Source organism: Petaurus breviceps, unplaced genomic scaffold, assembly GCF_028583685.1.
Source record: "Petaurus breviceps papuanus isolate PSGF00001 unplaced genomic scaffold, PetGlider_PUasm1.0 90865, whole genome shotgun sequence".
NCBI classification, from domain to species: domain Eukaryota; kingdom Metazoa; phylum Chordata; class Mammalia; order Diprotodontia; family Petauridae; genus Petaurus; species Petaurus breviceps.
In genome coordinates this window covers 4,708,071-4,716,379 of record NW_027187367.1, presented here as the reverse complement: position 1 = coordinate 4,716,379, position 8,309 = coordinate 4,708,071, and the positions used below count along the sequence as shown (strand labels likewise).

Genomic DNA, 8,309 nt, shown 5'->3' with positions numbered 1-8,309 from the left:
ACAAATGTTTTTTTTAAAAACTTTTTTTTACATGCAACTGGGAAATAAGTTACAGGCACTGGGGTATAGAAATCCATCTTGCTCTACTACAAAGTTAGGGGAGGATATAAGAGAATAGACTGGGGGAAGGGGTATTCAGTAGGCTTGCTATTTTGGGGTGGGGGGTAGGGGGAAAACGGAGAGAAAAAAATTGTAACTCAAATTTGTGGAAATGAATGCTGAAAACTAAAAATAAATTTATAAATTTTAAAAAATAAATAAGGGGGGTTCAGGGGAGGTCTACTTATGTGTATATACATACATACAGGTTATGTGATAATGGTGTCTTAGAGGGTAGATAGGGCCCTGAATCACAGACTCCTCTTCCCATGTTGAAATCTGGTTCACTTAGCTGCTGTGTGATCCTATGCAAGCCTACCCTGTTTACCTGTTTCTTCATCTATAAAATGAGCTGGAGAAGGAAACAAACTATTCTCTTTGTCAAGAAAACCCGTCAGACATGACTGAAAGCAGAAATAGAATCCTGTAGTGATTGCAATCTCACCTTGATGTTTACTAATTGTGTGAGCAAGTGGTTCAACCACTAACAGTAGCACTCCTACTTCGAACACCCAAACCAGGGATTCTCTACCCAGGAAAAATCATAGCATTCCTATCCCCATTATCACTTCATCTTTATTCCCTTATGTTCTTCATAATCACTTTTATGGAGCCAAGGTATTCTATGACTGTCAACATACCACTTTTTTTTCCAGTCACAGTACAATAAAGAGTTTCTAAATTTGTTATCACAAGATATAGATCTTTTCCTAGGGCCAAGTTCCTTAAATATGAACTGCAACCTCAGGCCTACAATCTCTCAATTGTATTATAGCCTGTTTTTGCAGTTCTGCTGACTGGATTTCTTCTTTTTGGAGAGGGGGGAAGGCTGGGCAATTGAGGTTAAGCGACTTGCCCAAGGTCAAGTAAATGTTTAGTATCTGAGGCTGGATTTGAACTTAGGTCCTCCTGACTCCAGGGCTGGTGCTCTATTTACTGTGGCACCTAGCCACCCCATTTAGATTTTTTTAAATCCCCCTTTTACTAATTTAGTAAATTGCCTTGATTTGTATTAAGGAATTTGAACTTTTCATATTCTTAAAAAATTTTTACCCTTTGAGAAACTACCTGTTGCTGTTTTCACTAAAACTTTTTTACCTTTTGAAAAACTACTTGTTTACTTCTATTTTCACTATTTCTCAATAGAAACTTTTAATACTTTAAGCACCATTGTTTTTTTGCAGACAGCAATCATTTATTCTATTTTCCAACTTTGTTTACAGAATTACATAATGAAACCTATGGATTTTAAATAAATCTGTTTATTCAAAAATGGTTCCATTGTGAGACAAATATATTGTTCCTATCAGTTTAAAAATAATTATTAATTTTATCATGGATTTCATTTAAGATCCTAGGTGTGATTAACCTTTCCTTAAAATTTCCACAGAACTCAGCCTCAATTATATCTGATTGTGTTCCTTTTTTCAGATTCCAAATTCCTACTATACACTGAAATATTCTAGAGGTAATGATCTTTACCTTTGTGCCTTCCACACTGCTTCAAATGATCCTTTAGCCCTGCTTTTTTTACATGTATTATAACAAAGTGGATGGATTTTTTGAGACACGAGTACAAATTATTGGTTCTGGCAAACCATTTATCACTTTATTCACAACCTTTGACCATGAAGAAAAAACATTAGTTCCCCTCTTCTCTAGGAGAACAATGTTGGTAATCCAGAATTTGAGATTGTGGGAAGACTGGGACACTGGGAGATAGTTAGTATAATCAAAAATATAGAAAACTGAAATTAGGAAGCTTGCAGGTCTTATTAAAAATGTCTTTTATTCAAGAATACATGCTTATAAACAAGGATTCAGAAATGGAAAAAAAAAACCAACACACACAAAACTCAAATGAACTTCAAGTGCATCCCACCTGATTTGATCACTGATCCACATAAAAAAAAAAAATCCATGGTTTTCTGGCTTCTAGGTCTCAAAACAGCTGCAACATTATACCACAAGGAAGACAGGACCCTGAAAATCCATAATAGGATCAGTGATTATTTCCAACTTTTCTTTCCTCCCCCTTACACCAAAAGAAGCATTCCGATTCTGTTTGTTAGCAAAGAAAGTACAATCCATAAAGATGGTAACTAGGTATAAGATGCAAAGTGGGTCCAAGTGGGAACTGACCAGGCAGGAATAAGGACAGTAGCTGCAAAGTCACTTTCAGAACAGAATTCAAGGACTTGTGGCAGTACACTAAATCCCAGTCATGCTACTTTGCACCCTTACCAACAGGAGGTGCTGCAAACCATTGACAGAAAAATGAGAAAAAAAGATAATGGGAAATCATCTCTATTAAAATGAAAAAAAAAAAAAGTCAAAAAATTTCAGTTCTAACAGTGGATAAGAACACAAGAGTTTTGGTAAAGGAGGTAGTCATTCGTTCTTCCTACCCAGTAACACCTACAGGAACAGATGCCTCCCTGACCACCCTAGGATCATTTTTTCATATTTCCAGGATGGGTCAGTGTTTTTCTTGTCTCCAATGCAACTGTCAGAGACTCTAGTCTGAAAACTCATCATTCCCAACCTTAGGAGCATCAGAGAGGCAGACCTCCGGTGGAAAATTTATTCTGGGAGCATACAAACTGAATGAATAGGGTGCTATGCCATTCAAAGATGGAAACCATCACTGGAGTCCAGAAATTTGTAGAGCCTGGTTAAGGAGAAAAAGACATTGTGTACTCCTTTCAAAAGGAAAGCATTGTGTATGGGAGGATACACAGAAGAGTCAGAAGTTAATGGGCTACAAAGGGTTGTACAGAACTTAAAACAGAGCCAGACTTTTCATATGACCAAAGGGAACAGAAACTAAGGAACCTTCCCTTTGGGAGAAAATGGAAAATAGCAAAAAGAAAAAAAAGCAATAAATTAAAGGCAGGGTATTTTTCAACTAAAAAATTAAAGAAGAATGGCTACTACTAAATCTCTACGTAGCACTTACCTTTCCTGTGTTTAAGTAGAATCTGTTGCTTAGAATCCCTAAGTATGGATAATGAAGGTAGGAAAGAGAAAAAGAAATGGAAAAAAAGAAGGCAGAGAATTCAGGGATTCATCAAGAAATTGAGGGTCCCACGTCCCCCAAATCCCAACCAAGAGAGTCAGTGCGCTGCGGTATTAGCATCAAGGAGATACTCAGATCCACTCTGGGGTCATCATGCCAATCAAGGCCTTACCCCACCACGTAACCCCCACCACATCCCTAGATCACTCACCTAGGGCTACCTTCAGCCGAGTGGGTCGTAAGTCCTGGGGGAAAAAAAAGCACAGCAAAGTCAGAAGCGCAGAGAAAGGAGGCTGGAAATGTAACCCTGCATTTCTGAGGCTGGATCAGTTCCGAATGGTGACGTCATGGGAGCATCAGAAACTCTAGTCTGTAAAGGTAGGATCATCCTGTCCAGTCCCTTAGTCTTTATCCGACCTCAGCCCTGCAGTGCCTCCCCCGACCCCAACACCGATGCCGGCCTTACCAGTGACCGAGTCCCTTCGGCAGCCTGGGGTGGGGGGGGGCACTCGCGCCCCAACTCATGGTGGGGAAAGTTCACTTCGCCCGGCTCGACCCACGCTCCAGAGGCTCCATACCGCCGAGAAGCTCCTCAGACTACTCACGCTGTCCCTTCGGGGACAACCAAGCTGAGCATCAGCCGTAGGCCGAACAGCGAAGCTCGGCCGCACACGCGTTCCGGCCAGACCCATCACCGGGACAGAAGACCAGCGAGGAGAAAAGACTGCGGCAGCCCAAGAGGCGATTACTTAAAGCCGCGGGCGAGTCGGGGAGGAGGGAAAGGGCCTTGAAAGGCCAGGCTGACCCTGTCAATGCCCAAACCAAGCGCCAGCCTCTTTCCTGACCTTTCTCTCAATATAAGAAAAAGGAAAACAGAACTAAATAATAGCTTATCTTTCAACCTTATTTTTTTTTAATTTGGAGGGGAAACCTGCGGAGGAATTTTTGCTGATTAAAACAAAGCCACACACAAAATAGGCAGATTGGTGAGCCAAACCCGGGAAGGAAAGTCCCCATAGTTCGAAGGAAGTGCGTACGAAGAGGAAGGGGAGGGGACAGCGTCGGGCCGCGCTGCCCTGCTCAGGATCCGCCCCTGAGGCCTCCTGGCGCGCACCGTTGGGAGGAGTGGAAAAAAAAAAAGCGCGAAGGGAGAAAAACCATCAGGCGCACGCGCGGAGATCTCCCTCGGGCTTTGGAATTTTGCGCCCCGCCCCCCATCTCTTCCTCTTCTTTGTTTCCCTTTTGTTTGCTCCCTCGTGTAGCACCTCCACAACCCTTCTCCCCGCCCCCACTAGGGGAAGGGAGCCAAAGGCTTTTGTTCTGTGTCTGTGAATCTCCTGCTGCCTTTTGGGAATGGGACTTGGGGGTGGGGAGCGCATCGCGTCACGAAGTTGTTGAGAAAGGGAAAAAATACAATAACACATTTGCTTCCTAAACTAAGGCACCATTGTTATTGTAGTGAAAATAACAAGCATTTATATAGCACTCTGGTTTGCAAAATGCTTTACATGTGTAAAGCCCATCTTTTAATCCACACTACAACCCTTTGAGATAGATCTTATTACAAAATTAACCCCCATTTCAGAGAGGGAAAATAAGAAACAACCTGTGAGTGACTTGCCCAAGGTAATGGAGGCCTTAAGGGTCTGAGGCAGGTTTCGATCTCCTTTCTGACTCCCAATACTGGTGCTGTAAAATCAGTATGTTTATTTAGGTACTTGGGCAGAGGCTGGAGAATATGAAGACGTAAAGTGAAACAGTTCCTTGTTTTTAAGGAGTTTCCAAATAGGGAATATAACATAACTCGTTTTAAGCACTTAAAGGCTAACAAAAATGTTTTGTCCAGAAGAACCATGTGAAGATGGTACGCTAACAATTACAATGTTAGGTTGGTTATGACAGGGATTAGAGTTTCCTTGTTGTTTAGTCTGTGTCCAACTTCCCATCACCCTATCTGGGGTTTTCTTGGTAAAGATACTGGAATGTGTTTGCCATTTCCTTCTCCAGTTCATTCCATAGATGAGGAAACTGAGGCAAATGGAGTTCAAATGTGGCCTCAGACATTTGCTAGCTGTGTGACCCTGGACAAATCACTTAACCTCTGCCTACCTCAGTATCCTCAACTGTAAAATGGGACTATAAGAGTATCTCTCTTCCAGGATTATGGGAGGATCAAATGAGATATTTGTAAAGTGCTTAGCACACTTAATCCTTGTTTCCTTCCTTCCTAAAACCTATGACTGATAATTTATTTTGACATTTTATTCTTGCCTCTTCTATGGGGAAACAGGGCCCCATTATAAATATTTGGAATGAATAGATAAATGAAACAGCCTGGTATAGGGTGGAATAAAGGAAAGAGTACTAAGATTAGAATCAGAAGACCTGGATTTGCATACTGATTCTGTCATTTAATACCTATGTGACCTTGTGCAAATAATTCCATCTCTTGGGTTTCAGTTTCCTCTTTGTAAAATGAAGTAGTTGGACTAGAAGTCTCTTCTATCTCTAAATCTATAGCCCTAAATCACTTTTCTTTTGACCTTTGGTTTCTACATCTGTAGGATAGGGATAATAACACTTGACAGGTTTTGTTAACTCCGAAGATCGTATGGAAGGATCCCTTATAAACTCTAAAACTTCATATAAATGGTTATTCTGAGTTATGGCTATAAAGTAATTAAACAGATTTTAATGCACTGCTTTTGAAATCAGTAATACCTTTATTGTCCTGTCTTTAGCAGCTGCTAGGTAGGGCAATGGATAGACAGCTGGGCCTAGGGTTGGAAAACCTGAGCTCAAATTCCACTTTAGATACTTATTAACTGTGTGACACTAGCAAATCATTTAAGCCCCACCTGCTTCAGTTGCCTCAACTGTAAAAAGGGGATAATAAGAGCTACTTTGCAGGATCAGAGATATTATTTGTAAAGTGTCTGACACATAGTAGGTGCTATATAAATGCTAGGAGCTATGAGTTACTGTCTTTGTTACTAGAATGTAGCATAACAAAAAACAGTTGACATAGTGATGAGTGTAGGAAAACATGAGAACATTCCTGCCAGGCCTCCTCAAATGAATTTCTTTTCTTTTCCTTTTCTCTGCCAATTCACATTTCTGACTTCTTTCTAAAACCCAGCTCAAAACACCTCTTCCATGAAACTTTCCTAGATGACCTCACTTCACTCTGTTTACTCCTTTATTTCATAACCCTTCAACACTCCCAACACTGTTTATTCCCCAGCTGAATGTTCACAAGTTACAAATTCAACAGACAATATCAAGCTCTCACTATGTGTAAATCATCGAATTAGGCACTGAGGAGAATGAAAAAATAAATAGAATCTGGCTCCTGTCCTTGGGGTGCATGTAACCTAAGGTCCTAAGATTTGTAAACATGTAAAACATGTTTGAAACACCTTGGGTTTTCTCTGAGAAAATTTTCCTGTATCTTTTTGGCGAGAAACAAGGAATGGTAGGAAGTACAGGACTCAAAGGTAGTTTACTGTTTCCTTAAGAGAATCTCCATGCTTTATGGAAAACATACCAGTAAGAGATACAGCACAGGACAGGAATGGCTACTATTTCAATTTAATTTCAGACCCCACACACATTCAAGGAAGATGCAGAACTTGGCTGCATTCTATAGGGCAGCTGGCTCAGGTATATGGTGGGCCTATTTGCACAACTGGCAACTATGTCCTTTGAGGTGGAAAGCCTTCTCCAGTCTGCTGGGCAGGCCAGAGTTGGCAGTGAGATGTCTTCCCTGTTCCCTTAGGCCCTTAAAAGCTGGGTGTGGAAAGTACATGCTCACAAGTAAAGAACCAATTGGGGGAAAGTTGAACTTTCAGACCTTACTAGAAGTGGCTAGGCTAGGACTCTTCATGCTGATGATTCTCAAATCTACTTCTCTTGCCCCAATCTTTCCACTGACCTTCAATCTTGCATCTCCAACTTCTTTCAGACATCTCCAACTGGATGCCCAGTATATATTTTAAATTCAATATGTCTGAAACAAAACTCATTCCCCTAAACCCATCCCTCAACAGCCACCCACACCCACACCCACACCCACACCCACATACACATTCCTTATTACTACAGAGGGCAACACCATCCTTCTAGTCCCTCAGACTTAAAGAGTCATCCTGAATTCCTCATTCTCTCCTACCCCTCCATAACCAATCTACTGCCAAGTCCTGTTGACTTCACCTTTAAAACATTCCTTGAATCTACCTGCATCTCTCCTCTGACTCCTTCATCACTCTGGCGCCACCTCATCGCCACATGTCTGGATTATGGCAATAGCCTGCTGCTGGGTCAGCCTGCCTCAAGTCTCTCCCCATTTCAATACATTATTCATTTAGCCACTAAAGTGATTTTCCTAAAATTCAAGGCTAATCATGTCACCACCTTCCATCTCCCCCCCCTCCCCCCACTCAGTAAACTCCAGTGGCTTCCCATTGCCTCTAAGAGAAAACACAAAATGCTCTGTCTGACACTTCATCAGACCCTTCCTACTTTTTCTAGTCTTATGTACGCTGGCCTCCCCATTGTCCCAGAAACAAGACACTCCATCTCTGGGCTCCAAGGCATTTTCTCTGTCTGGAGTGCTCTCCCTCTTCCTTGACCACTGACCTCCCTGGTTTCCTTTAAGTTCCAACTAAAGTCCCACCTTCTCTAGGAAGCTTTCCCCAACACCACTTAATCCTAGTGTCTTCCTTCTCTTAACCATTTCCTATTTATCCTGTAGCATGCTTTGTATATACTTAGTTGCATGTTGTCCCTCCCACATTTGATTGTAAGCCTCTTTCCTTTTTTGTATCCCCAGCACTTAGCTCAGTGCTTAGCACATAGTAGGCACACATAGTAGACAATTAATAAATTTTTTTATTGATGTACTGATTGATTGAAAGATACAGACAAATTAATCCTATTCATACATGTGCAAAAGGACTAGGAATTTACTACCTCGATAAAGTACTTCCCTGCTGAACCTGCAAATTGGAGTGCTGGGAGCACCACCTTGTGGCGTAGACAGAGACTGCACCTTTGCCAACTTGGTCTTCAGTGCATTTAGTAGCTGAAACAATGCTCCTGGAGGGTTATATAAAAGTGGAGCGCGGTATTCCACACACATAACTGAAATATGTATATAATTCACTTCTAAAAATGCCTTTCCTTACAACAA

The 8,309-nt window shown here is 41.4% G+C and overlaps 1 long non-coding RNA gene and 2 other non-coding genes across 3 annotated transcripts; all 3 read right to left on the bottom strand.

Moving 5' to 3' along the window:
* Window positions 1-1,869: 1,869 nt before the first annotated feature.
* On the bottom strand, window positions 1,870-4,169 carry LOC138149982 (uncharacterized). Its single transcript, XR_011165482.1, has 3 exons — window positions 3,585-4,169; window positions 3,330-3,363; window positions 1,870-2,082 (listed from the first exon to the last, which is right to left on the bottom strand). It is a non-coding gene; the product is annotated as an uncharacterized lncRNA (long non-coding RNA).
* On the bottom strand, window positions 2,576-2,641 carry LOC138150342 (small nucleolar RNA SNORD52). The gene has a single exon (XR_011165553.1). It is a non-coding gene; the product is annotated as a small nucleolar RNA SNORD52 (small nucleolar RNA).
* On the bottom strand, window positions 3,214-3,276 carry LOC138150343 (small nucleolar RNA SNORD48). Its single transcript, XR_011165554.1, has one exon. It is a non-coding gene; the product is annotated as a small nucleolar RNA SNORD48 (small nucleolar RNA).
* Window positions 4,170-8,309: the final 4,140 nt, after the last annotated feature.